The following is a 13,755-nucleotide window of genomic DNA, read 5'->3' as shown; positions in this document are numbered from 1 at the left end:
GGGAAGCACATTTCTGCCATCTGTCTAGAAATAATGCCAAATGTCCTCCATTTTGATCATGCCTAAGAAACATGCATTTATATGAAAAAATTTTCAAAAATAATCAATTTTTTGCGTGCCCTCCATTTTTTAAAAATGTGTCCTACATTTGATCATTTTGTCCTACATTTGTCCCTGTTTGGAGGTCCAGACTTATGGCAACCCTAAGTGTGAGACAAGGGTACTCCCTTTTCCTCTGGCCCAAACTCCCCACTTACTTCACTGATTGGCTTTAGTCATTTAAAGCTGACAGTACTTAACAGTAGTGAGAGTTCCCATCGCAACCACAACTGGAAACCCAAGGTTTGAAGTAGATTTATAATAAGTCATCTAAAAGTAAATCTGGATAATGTGCAATATTGTCAGAGTACGCATACGATGTAAGATAGCAGTTTTTGCATCTTAACTATTATTAGGAGATTTACAACATTATGTATCAAATCTTATCAGATGCATCCTTCTATCAAAGAGCACATTAACTACAGTACTTCCTGATTCAATATTCAGGAAACATTTCTAACAGGAGAAACTGTGGATGCAACAAAATGCTATTGCAACATTTGTTCCCGTCTTTAAAACAATATTTCTAGCCACATAAAGTGAAATTCAATTTGTAGAAGGGTAGCCGTCTGACTCTGTTCCAGGAAAAACAAAACAGTCTTGTGGCACTTTATAGATTAACCAGTGTAATTTGGCATAAGCTTTTGTGGATTGCAGCGCACTTTATCAGATGCTAACAAATTTCACTGGTACAAAGTTTTGTGGATTGCAGCTCAATTCATCACCAATAAAATCCTGGCACCAGTAAACTCTGTTAGCCTTTAGGATAACACAGAACTCTTTATCATATACCAATCATATTTACTTACAGTCAAAAGACCATAAAACCCTCAGCTTAAAAGACACATTTCATAAAAAGTATACAATACACAATAAAATGTCTAAATATTGAAACAACTAAACAATTCAGTTGTGTATCAAATACAGTTAACATTATTCTGTTATAAGTGATCTAGTAAAAAATGCCAGATTTTTTTTAATGCTGTCTACTCTGTAAACCATCTTTTGGAAACTTTGAGCAAAATAATTAAAGGAAATTCAGTGGAGCAACTTGAGAAAAGCCAAATAATTGGGAATATTAGGTCTTTCCTCATGTCTTGATAGTAATCACAATGAAAGAATACATGTAAAATAGATTGAACTTCAGTTTTGTTACGGCAGCACCTTCACTTGTTCATTGGGTTCTTATTGTATCTTTTGTCTCATAAATTAGAAGGAAGAATATTAAACCTTGCCAAGGAGAAAGCCTTCTTGTATTTTGGCATAGTTACCCAGCCCAAATAGGGCATTCCTTCTTTATAACAAAGGCATGGTGGGCTCAATAAATAAAGGAAGCAAGATCTATGTGTTGTTCTATCATGTCTTTGAGAGGCAATTCTAAAACACTTTTAGTAAAATTAAACCAAACACCCTGACAGTTTTAAAATAAAAATGGGAGAACTGATCATTCAACAGGAAGAAAGTGGTCTGTGGGGTTCTTTTGGAAGTGGTGCTGAATAAGTGCCCAGCAGTCTTCCTCCTTCCTTAGAACACTTATTCCTGCCTTCAACTGCCCTCCTCATGGTGCTGCCTGCTCACTTTTCCCTGTTGCACAGTGGCATAGCTGCCTTTGATGGCGTAGATAGGAAGGAAAGACGGGGAACATTGTGATAAGGGTCTGCCTCTGAGGCACACGGCTTACTTAATCTTACCCTCATTCTATACCCAGGGCCGTCACTAAGACAGTGCAGGGGGTTCAGAATGCACCAGGTGGCACCTCCCAGGGGAATGAAGACCCAGTGGGGGGTTGCTCCTCTCTGTCCCAAGATGATGATGATGGTGATGATGATGATGATTCTATTTATTTATATCCCATCTTCCTCCCAGGACAGGGACTCTGCAGGGCACTTTTGCCATCAGTTGGCTGTGGCCACTGGTGTGGGTAGGGTGTTGCTGCCACCTAGGAGATCCTTTCGGGTCTGAAGGGCTCCTTGCTGAACAGAAAAAAAGGCTGCCAGGTGGCAGAAGCAGCCCTCTGCAAAAATGGCAGAAGTGATCTGGCTTGTGGATGAGGGTAGCTGGGGTGTGTGCATGAGTTACTGCATTGGAGTAACACCGACCTTAATGATGCCACTATCTCTAGCAGACTTGTGAGGAAGGCCCCAGTTCCTTAACGAGCAGGTTTTGTACTTTAAGAATCACTCAGAAAACTGCTGTGCATGTTGTCAGTTTGGTCACTATGGCTGTGATAGAGTTGCAGTGTGCTCACCAACTAAATCAGCGGGAGCATCAGATATTCAGAAAGTGCTGCAAACAAGGTTGCACTTATGGTCAGGAAATCCAGTTGAAATTTTTCTGTGATTCGGGCTGGGATGAGAATGGCCAATTCATTCCGGTAAGCAGTTAAGACTTTGCAGACAATGGACTCCTTTGGTTGGCTGAAAATCATTACAAAGTCAGAGTGGGGGCAATGAAAAGAGTTCTAAATGTATCAAAGAAAATGAGAAAGAAAGAAAGAAAGAAAGAAAGAAAGAAAGAAAGAAAGAGAACAGTTGAGGAAATTGACTGGAAACGCTACTAAAGATAAGGGAGATTTATTCACCTGGTACAGAAGCATATGAAGCCAAACATTATATGAATCCTATTCAGAGAATATAACCTGAACAGGCTTTTTACTCAGCTCAAGAAGGATTATGGTTTAGCAACCAGAATGAATTGTTCGCACACAAGATCAAACCTCTATTTCAATTCTCTTTCTGTTGGTTAGGCAATGGCTTTAGCTTATCTTGTTCTGTTGGACATTAAGTTTGGGTTTTATGTGTTTGTATACTTTTTCTTTATGCTAATATCTGCCTAGGAAGTGACAGCCCTGCAACTTTGTTAGCCCTGCATAGCTGACGAAGAGGTATCTTTCTGTTGAAGGGGTCTGCCTAACCAAGACACTTCGATATGATTTTACATGCTTTCACCAGCAGAAAATAGTAAAAAAAAGGATATCCCTCTTAATCACTTTTAATCTCTTAACTTCTATGTGTAATTTATTCATTTAATAAAGGCAGACATACCTTTATTTTATTTTATTTTATTTTATTTTATTTATTGCTGATCGTTATGGATTCTGATTAATAGATCTTTTGAGTCTACTATTTATTCTAATGTTTTGGCTTTTGGTTTTCTCTTATATAATGTTTTATATTCTGTAATTTTATTTTATTTTTTAATTCACTTTGTACATCAGTTCAAGTGCCATTAGTCCAGGAATACAATGCTGACTTTCTAAATAAATAACAAACTCCACTTCTGGTCCCAATTTCTGCCATTTTTTTGTTCAAGATACTATTACCCCTTTCCATTCTCTCTTACAACCCCTTCTGTTCTTTGCCACCATCTAAATATCACAGCTGCAGATCAACCAAGTTGCTCTAGTGCCTTCAAAGCAAAATTGCAACATACATCAAAAACAATGGACAAGACCTTAAAATCATATACACTTCGGATTCAGTTCCTATTATTTATGCCACATCAGTAGGTAATTACATCTATGCAGCACTGTTTTCCATCACATTTACATGCACACAAGACTGCACTGGACTATGGTCTAAAAACACTGGAAAAGGTACAAACCAGTCAAGTATGTCCTCACGAAGTCCTATTCAAGAAGAAGCTGCTGCTCTTGCCTTCCCCTCTTGAGAAAATGAAAGTTGTGAAGAGATACTCTTCAGCTTCTTCCTTTGACTCTTCCCAGGGGAGACTTAAGAAAGGAATAAACAGGAAGGGAAAGTGAATGTTTTGGATGATGCTAGGGACCGTTCAGGCACTAGGAAATAGGCTCAAGCTTTCTGCAGGATGAATCTTTGAGATTCCTTGCAGAAGGAAATGTCTGGCTGACATTTTTTTTAAAAAAAAAATGTCCATAATTCACCTTCAAATCAAACAATAAACTACATACTTCTGATGCATTAAATAATGATTGTGCTGTTCAGATCTGCATAATAAGGATCACATTTTCACACAATATATTATTTCTTGTATTTAGCCTCTAGATCCTTTAGGTTCAGAGCACCTGACCTTCCAGTAGCTGTTCAATCAAGCACAGATCAGACCCACAGGTACTGAAGTTTCAACACAGTTACAGCACCAAACATTCCCAGAATGATGATCAGCATGTTTATGTTTAACCATATTATCTGAAATATCATAGATGAGACTCAGAGCCATTTACATAGCCATTGATGGCATGTTTATTTCCCCTCCATCTTTTTTTATTTATTTGCCAGCCATCTCTGATGCCCCAGTGCTCATATCCAAATGCAGTTTGTTCAAATACAGAGGAAAACATTGGCTTGAACCCACTGGCTAGTCTCAGCTAGAACAGACCTAATGAATCAACTCTTGAACTCTCAGTCAACATATATGTAAATTCCACTGATTCAATGGCTCTATTCTAGTAGGAACTACCAACACGGTTCAGACCATGGCCCAGAACAGATGGGTCAAATGAAGCAGTTTCCGGCTGCTTTGGGGGCATGGCATTCAAACAATGCACACCTCCAAAGCAGCCCAAATCCACATTGGTGCTGTGCTCTAATCCAAAAAGCAAAAGAAAAGCAAAAAGAAATTGGGATAATCTCGCTCTTGATGGTGCAGGTTGGGCTCACTTTGGGAGCGGCCTGTGCAGTCGGCACAATCCCAATCTGCTTTTGGCCAAACCGGCCTCGAGCTGCTTCTTCCCACCTGCCCGCTCCATCCTTACATTAGGTCAACCAGGAATAGGACAAAGATTGCAAAAGCAATTCACTTCAACTTTTAAAACCAACATTTTATTGGCATTAAGATTATTACAGTGTAAACTATGCACTCACTTTCAACCTGGTAATAAAATGAATACACTGCAACCATCACAGCATGGACTTGCAAGATGCAAAGCCCAGTTTGAGCTAAAAGTGCTCAGGGAAATTTTGAGGGAGATCAGAACGAAGTGCAAGAGGAGAATGCAGAATCTAAGAGACCTGGGCGATAAAGAGTGTGTGCTGTGCATGCAAAAGATCCCAGCAACAAGAAATGGGAAAGCCTAAGATCCCAAGAAGCTACTTTTTTCAGTTAGAATTGAGACTCAAGAATTCTGGCAATACAGAAACCACTATCATTCATTAGTGAGTTCTCTATCCCATGTATTTTCAAAATCTTAAGAAAAGGAATGAATCTCCAAACTTATTACATTTAGGCTACTACAATGAAGAGAGCAAACATTGCACAGTGGTTTCAGCACTGGACTGTGACTCTGGAGATCAGGGTTTGAATCCCTGCTCAGCCATGGAAACCCACTGGATGACCTTGGGCAAGTCACACTCTCTCAGCCTCAGAGGAAGAGAAGGGCAAACCCCCTCTGAACAAACTCCCTCTGCCAGGAAAACCCCATAATAGGTTTGCCTTAGGGTCACAATGAGTCAGAAACAACATGAAGGTACATAACGCAGAGACACCCCCCCCCCCCATGAAACTCTGTTTTAGAAATGCATTTTGGGTTGACAGTGGATGAGAAAGTTTGCTCTAGTGAACTAAACAGCCCATATCATTAATACAGACTTTCTCAACTTTTGGGGGGAGGAATCCTCAAAATAATTTTCAGGTCTCAGGAAATCCATGCATAAGTTTATTATATCTAAAACTAAAAATGAAATGTTTATGTCCCCAATCACAGTCTTTTGTGGAACTTCTAGCAACCTTTCATGAAACCCTAGTGTTCCAGGGGACCCTGGTTGAGAAACCCTGCATTAGCAGGTTAAATCTAAATTTTAGGACCTTCTTCCATTTGCTCCCTCTCTCTCTTTTAACGCTAACTAAGGGAAGAAGGCACACCTTGAAAAAAGGAGAATTTGTTTAATGAATTATGATAGTAACAATTAAAAAAACACCTTGCAGAACTGGGGAAAAACCCTTCTATTTCATTGCAGTAAAAGCCTTTGGGTACTTCTCTTGGTCTGCTGATAAGGAAAAACACATAATCGTACATAACACTATGCAGTGATAACATCTGTCAACCTGGATACTAACATTATGACTCATTATAAGCAGCTATAAAAGTCAGTTGCCATACCATTTATATGTGCTGGTTATATAGGAACATACATATAGGCTCTGGTATTCATTTCCCTGCTGGCACATTACTGACACAAAAATCTCAGGAGGGATTAATGTCTTGCCTTTCGGAAAACTGTGAGAATAATTTTTTGGCAGGTGGGGAGATAAGTTTGGACACTTCCTAGGATACTGCGCACCTTAAATGTACACAATCCCATTAAAAACCCCTGTTAATCCTCACCCCAGTTTTCTATTTCTCAGAGCAATCATAAATATGCTTTCTCAAAAGTAAGTCCCACTGGATTCAATGGGACCTATCTTTTAGTGATCTTGTTTAGGATTACAGCCTCTTAGCTTTTACAGAAGAGTTATCTTATTTATTACCTCTGTATTACAACTTTAATTTGCCCTCTAGCATAGAATGGTGATCAGAATAAATACTTCTTGGTTTAATATCCAGATAATTTGAAAAGGACAAATGTGTTGAACAATGTGTTTTCTCATTCAAAAATGTTATGGCTTAATGAAAAACAGTCAATGGGTAAAGTGCTGGACTTTGAAAAACACCACACTAATTTTTAATTCCACATAGATATCCATGTTAATTCTTTAGATAACTGGAATCTGTCAGCCCTTGTCTTCGTATGGCCTTTTTATTACATTTCAGTACAATGTCGAACCTTATTAATGAGTCCCGGAATCTCTCCACAGGGCTCCATCTTTTTAATGCTTAAATGTTATCCCTTTATTGATCATGATGTTGGTGGCTCCGTTAATGGCACAGTAGACTAATAACTGGAGAAAGGAAAGGGGCAGGAGGCAACTTAGCATGGCAGTCAATCAAAACTATTGATTAAAACAGCCATATGTTTTAGAGACGATGCCCTCATGGAGACCCCATGCCTCCCACGCTGCCAAGATGAAGAGCACACTTCAAGCACACATGCGCATGCAGAAACAGTTATCCAGTGGCTTAAAGCGAGCAAAACAAGAAACCAAAAATGGAGTTGCAATATAACCATCTGTGCTAAATATCTCAGGAGAGAAAGCAAGGACCAAACAAGGATTGCAATGATATTATCCAAAGTTTGGGGGAAATAATTTATGTTGTTTTTTAATGTATAGATATAGATATAGATATATGTTGTGTTATTGTTTGTTGGTTTAAAAAGTTTGTGAGGATGCTGATCATGTAGGGCCCTTGTAAGGAAGAAACTGATCGTGGGGCTTTTCTATTCTATTCTATTCTATTCTTTTTTTAAAGTCTAAACTCTGGGCACTGGACTGGATTCAAAACTAAATGATCCAACGCAGAGTGGATTCCAAAAATCTGTCTTCACCCTGCTCTGCAAAGATCTAGTTATCAGGAAGCATTCCGGATAGTTGAAACCCTTTGCTCCCCCTGATCCCCTGGCAGCGATCCTCCCAGTGCCCCCTGCCCTTTCCCTGCCATCCTCCGGGAGCCTTCCAGCCAAGGGGGGCAAGCCCTTGCGGGGCTTGAGAGACCTCGCTTCTCCCCAGGATAAATATAGCCCAGACAGAGGGCTCCTTGGACCAAAGCAACTGTAGCCAGAGTTCTCGCTGGAGCTGGGCAAACAAACACTCCAAGGAGCTTTAAGTAGGGGGGGAAAAGGGGCAAAAGTTAACCCCCCCCCCCAGGTTGCAGGCTCCCAAGCCCAGCCCCATCAGGTCCAGGAGGGATCAAGAGGGTGGAAAGCATGGAGCAGAAGGAAAGCTCCCTGGGCTCTTCCTCTTCGGCTGCTGCTTCTTCTTACCTTGGTCCGGGAAGGAGAGCAAGAGCCACAAGAGAGAGGCACCTGAAGCTTTGCAGAAGGAGGAGGCAGAAAGAAGAAGAGGAGGAGGAGGAGGAGGAGGAGGAAGAGAGTCCAAGGTTGGCAGGATCCCTTCTGCAAGAGGCAAGGGCAGCTTGGCAGCAGGAGGAAGAGGCAGAGGAGGAGGAGGAGGAAGAAGAAGAGCCCCAGCCTGCTTCCCTTCTCTCTATTGCAGGGAAGTTTCCCTTTTGCAGCTTGCAGGAGGAGCCTGCAGTGGTCACAGAGGAGGAGGAGGAGGAGGGGGGGGGGGGGGGGAGGGGGGGGGGAGGGGGTGGATGATGGGACTCTTCCCGCTGCGGAGGTGCTCCTGCTGGCCTTGGCAAGAGCTCTCCAGCTGCAGACCACCCAACACAAAGCAAGCCAGAGGGGACTTTGAACGGGTGGCTCTCAAGCAGGATTGGGGCTGGAGGGTTGGCGTGGAGATTGGTTTATTTACTTATTGCAGATCAGCACTTTCCAGCCTTGCTCCAAGGGGTCCCTCCCCTCCTGGGAGCCCTGGCCCCGGGCAGCCCCCTCTCCCTGGACCTCCTGCTGCCAAGGCTGGCTGGCTGGCTGGCTGGGGGTTAGCTGCAGAGGGACCGGGGCCCGGGAGGAGAGGGCCCTCCAGCTCCTGCTCAGAGCTGCCTTGGGGCGACCCTGCAGCACTGCTCTGCTCTGCTCTGCTCTGACTCCGGCGCCTGGGCCCCGCCTGGCCTATCTCCCGCAGCGCCCCCAGGAGGCAGCAGGGCCAGGCCCCGGGGGAGAAGAGCCAGGAGCCCAGCGGGGGCCCCTGGCAGAGGCAAGGCAAGGGCCCTCTCTCTCCGGCAGGGATCATCGGGGGCCCCCACAGACCCTGCTGCCTTGGGCATCTCTTGGCTGCAGGAATTCGAGAAGGCACAACAAGGATACAGTTCCTACAAAAGGGAGCAAACTTCCATCCCTTCGGGGCCCCGAGGAAGGCAAACTTCTGCAGCACAAGACTGGCACCGAGAGAAACCAAAATGGAGCCTCCGATCCAGGCACCAAACCTTGCCATATATGACTTGCCTGACCTTAGACTTCAGGATGTCCTTCTGAACAGAAGAGTTAGTTGGAGCTCAGGGGAGTCCCAGGGATTCCCAAACGTCTGTGCTCCAGATGTTTTGGACTTCAGCTCCCAGAAGCCCCAGACAGCTGGGCCAAGAATACTGGGAGCTGAAGTCCAAAACATCTTCGAGGGGATCAAAGTTTGGGACTCACCAAGCCCTTGGTTCAAGAAGTGCTGGAAGCTGGGCAGTCAAGCAGTCATGCCAGCCTTTTCCCAACTTGGCACCTTTCAGATGTTTTGGGTGTTGTTGTTGTTGTTGTTGTTGTTGTTGTTGTTAGCTGCCTTCCAGTCAACCACGATTCAGTGAGTGTGATGTCTCCAAGCCCCCTTATCTTCTGTCTCCCTGCTCAGGTCCTGAAGCCCAGGCCCATGGTCTCCCCAGTTGAGTCTATCCACCAGTGCTCCTCTCTTTCGACTGCCCTCAGTCATGGTCTTTTCCAATGAGCCAGGCCTTCTTCCCATGATGTAGCTGAAATACAACATCCTCAGTTGAGGGAGAATTCGGGCTTGATCTGTTCTAGGACCCAACCATTTGTCTTTTTGGCCATCCATGGCATCTTCTGCACTCTTCTCCAGCACCAGGTCTCAGATGAATGGATTTGCTTCCTACCTGCTTTCTTCACTGTCCAACTCTCACATCCATACATTGTAATGGGGAATACAATGGCTTGGATGATTCTAACTCTACTGTTCAGCTGTACATTTTTCCACTTTAGTATTTTATCTTGCTCTTTCATAGTTGCCCTTCCCAGTCCTAATTTTGTTTGGATGGCAGATCCCATAATTCCATAGCACTGGTCAGACAGGGAGATGCTATTGAGACTTGTAGATCCAAACATCTGGAGGACACAGGATTGAGACTGAGTTGTCCCTTTCTAATGATGTCTTTGTAGCACATATTTAACTTCTATATGCTGTAAGGTGTAGCTGATATACTGCTATGGTTAATCAAATAAAGCTATGGCCACAGATTAAATTTGTCTCACTATACTGATGGGACTTATTCAGAGACTAGGGCACAAGTTATCTGACACCAGATCTAATGGAGAAAATTTTTCCAGTTTGCATTCAAGCTAATAAGTAATATACTGTTGTTGCTGTATTAAAGACTAGTACAGTATAGCAGAAAGAGAATGCAGGGTACCCCACCTCCAGAACATTTTCCAGAGGAGCAATTTGGAGTACCAAGGTGGGCCCTCATTCTGGCAAGTGAATGATGTGTTAACTTAGGGATTTCCTCTTATTTGTGGCAGACAAGTACGTAGAAAGTCAGAGCATGAGAAAAAGAAACAGAGCTTGAATACACCCTTTCTTTTCTTTCTTTCTTTCCTTCCATTCTTTTCTTAATGAGTTTCCTGCTACACAGGAACAGCTTAAATAAAAACACTTCCTTGCCCAACTGTTTGTGTTTTTAATTAAAGGTCAAGTGTTGCATTTTCACTAACAGTTGTATGCTCTGTGTTTCTGAAAGGGATGGGTGTATGCATGGAGTGTTTCTGAGACAGGATGAAAGATCTGAAAGAGTAAAAGCATGCATGAATGAAAAGCACCAACTAGAGAAGACAGCAGAGAGAAAAATCTGCAGGTAAGGTCCTCCAAAACTCCTAAATACCCTAAAGGCACCCGATCCCATTTGATCTTGGTCAACCCTGGTTAGTACTTGGATGGGGAACTGTCAATGAATACCAGGTTCTGTAAGCTATCTTTCAGAGGAAGGAACTAGCAACACCACCTTTAAGTATTTCTAGCCAAAGGAAACCCAGTGAAATTCATGGGGTTGCCATAGGTCCACAGGTGACTGGAAGGCACAGGCACACACACACAAAGCCCTTCATAAAGCAGCCATTCAGCAGCTTTGAGGCCACAGAGTGACAGGAGGAAGCCTCCGACTTTATTCTAGGCCAAGGCTGTGTAGCTGCTGAAAGGCTTAGAGACCCTAAGTGGATAACTGACTCATTGGGTTCCATTTTCCGTTTTTCCCATTGAGATTTAAATCATATGGCTATCTGAATTGTTCCTATTGTTTTCTTTGCCTCCTACTTTTAAAATAAATCCATTAGCAAATATTGTTGATTTGTAATAAATTTTTAATTGATTGGTTTTTATTTATTTTAAAAAAACTGTACATAATTGTACTATTTCTGTTTGAAGCAGTTGATTGTTATTGTTTCTGTGTGCTTTAAAGTCATTTCCAACTTATAGCGAGCCTAAGATGAACTTGCAATGGGGTGTTCTTGGCAAAATTTGTTCAAGGAGAGTTTGCCTTTGCCTAAGGCTGAGAGAGTGTGAATTGCACAAGGTCACCTAGAGGGTTTCCATGACTGAGCAGGGTTTCAAACCCTAGTTTCCAGTGTCAGACCACTACACCATGCTGATTCTCTGTAATAGTTGAATTACAGCTAATTTTCCAGAAAGCACAGTCTTAATCAGGCTCTATTGAATACTGCTAGAATGCTTATTTCTGTATACAGTACCAGTAGCATGCTTCTGAATAATCATTTAATATATTTTGAAAATATCAATTCACACAAGAATCCACATTTCCTATTTCTATTGGCCCATGTACTACATTGCCTACATAACTTATGGAGACATAACTAAGAAGCTGTACAGACCGCCAAAAAAAGTTGGCATCGGGGTGGAGTGGGCGCCCTGACTCCGCCTCCATGCCAGCATGATGTTGCACACACACCCAAACGGCAGGCAGCGTCATGGCACTCCTCTGACACTGCATCCAGATGACGCAGCACCAAATGAGTGCCAAAAAGCCATGGCGCAAAAAGGAGCCATGGAAAGACCAGATCAGGTCCTCAGCATATGGTTGCTGTGGTCCTGATTCAGATAGGAAAGGGGTGGTGTCCCACCGCCCTGTAGGGGCTGTCTGTACAGCCCCCTAAGCCAATGATGTAGAATTTGGACCCCAATAAATCTTGCCAAGAAAGCCCCATGACAGGTTTATCTTATTTATGGAGACATAACTAAGTAACATTTCCTGCCCTGACTCCTCCAACCAATTTTACCAGAGAGCAGCTGCACCAAGTGATGGAAGTCTGTTCAGGATGGATGATCAGGGTGCAGGAGGATGTTTCTACCTTCTTCCCACCAGTGAGTGAGGCTGTGACAAGGAATTGCAATGGAATCCTACTTCTGACTGTCACAGCCTTGTTGATTGGTGATGATCACCAGCTAGGTAGACCTCCATCTCTTGGTAGTGCTGCTGTCTAGTAAAGAAGGTTTGGGAGAGTATTTACAGTCAAGAAAATAGCATCATGATTCTGACCATGTAGTAAGTGAATAAAGAACAATAGTATAGCACTTTATATTTCTACACCACTTCCTAGTGAACTCAGCACTCTCAAAGCAGTTTACATTCTGTAAGCCAATTGCCCACAATAAGATGGGTACTCATTTTACTGACCTATGAAAGGATAGAAGGCTGAGTCAATCTGGAGCCCTGCGGATCGAACTCTCAAACTTGTGGCTGCAGTAGTGGCATTTAACCATTGTGTCATCAGAGTTTTCTAGTGTTACCCATCCATAACTAATGCATAATGCCAGGCATTGGTATTGCTTTTCCCCCAAGAAGCTTGAATACTTAAAATCAATGTAACTACCACAACCTGTATACAGACACATGTGTATTCCATTACATGAGAATAAAGCCTTTTTCAGATGTTATCTTGCTTTCTTCAACACAAGAGATAGAAAGTGCCTACCTTGTGGTGGGGAACATATGGCATGCGTGCCCTCTCTGGCATATGAAGACATTTTGGAGGGCACGCGGAGAGATGGGGACGGGACTTCCCTGGAGGAAACAAAGTCCAGGAGGGCGGGGGAGAAGAGGAACAGGATCATGCCTGTTCCTTTTCTTTCCCCCCACCCTCCCTGGCCTTTAGCTGTCTCTAGGAAATCCCACCCCCATAAGTTCTGCCCCTGGAAGGCATAAGGCCAATTCCCAAATGGTGTAAGTTCCACTCCCAGGTTAATATAGTATTATTTCTCTCAATGTGGACATATTCCTGTTGATGCAGCCTAGACTTGCACTGACTTTTTTTGCTGCCAGATCACATTTTTTATTCATGTTTAGGCTATGGACTTTTCACGTGCCCTGTTGTCACCTGTCCTGCATTTGTGGGTTTCATTTTTTCCTGCCTAAATGTAGAACCTTACATGTATTTTCTTTGAAATTCATATTGTGACTCTCTGATCTATTAAGGTTATTTTGAGTCCAGATTCTGCCCTCTGGGGTATTAGCTGTTGTTGCTGTGTCCAAGCTGACTCCAAGTGAGTTGTTGGCAAGAATTGTTCAAGGGAGGTTTACCATTGTTTTCCCCCTAAGACGCAGATAGTGTGACTTACCTAAAGTGACCGAGTTGGCTGCCAAGGCTGAGCAGGAATTTGTGATCAATGGATCTTTCACCCAGATAAATATGCATGGGATTGAAGGCTCAGAGTATAGTACAAAAAATACTACACTGAGCACCAGGCCAGCCCAGAGATTTCCCTCTGCCAGGGAAATCATTCTTATCTGTGTGTTATTGTGAGAAAGGTTCTTCTAATAAGCCTCAGCCATCTATCTGCAAAATGGGAATGGCAGCTTTTTCCACATAGTTCTCAAATAGTAAATGCTGCCTAAAACACACTTAAGAATCTCTGTCCCAAACTGTTTTGAACGCTAGAAAGATTTTGGAGGCTCTT

At 42.9% G+C, this 13,755-nt stretch overlaps 1 protein-coding gene across 1 annotated transcript in view; it reads right to left on the bottom strand.

The window, feature by feature from the left end:
* The window catches only part of STK32A (serine/threonine kinase 32A), a 106,164-nt gene extending 99,261 nt beyond the window's left edge, over positions 1–6,903 (bottom strand). The window contains exons 1-2 of the mRNA XM_042447224.1: positions 6,840–6,903; positions 3,703–3,829 (exon numbers count right to left, since the gene is read on the bottom strand). The gene's annotated coding sequence lies outside the window, so the exon portion shown is untranslated. The remainder of the gene's footprint in view (positions 1–3,702; positions 3,830–6,839) is intronic.
* Between the last annotated feature and the right edge of the window lie 6,852 nt (positions 6,904–13,755).

Source organism: Sceloporus undulatus, chromosome 2 (genome assembly GCF_019175285.1).
Source record: "Sceloporus undulatus isolate JIND9_A2432 ecotype Alabama chromosome 2, SceUnd_v1.1, whole genome shotgun sequence".
NCBI classification, from domain to species: Eukaryota; Metazoa; Chordata; class Lepidosauria; order Squamata; family Phrynosomatidae; genus Sceloporus; species Sceloporus undulatus.
This window is presented reverse-complemented; position numbering and strand designations above follow the sequence as displayed.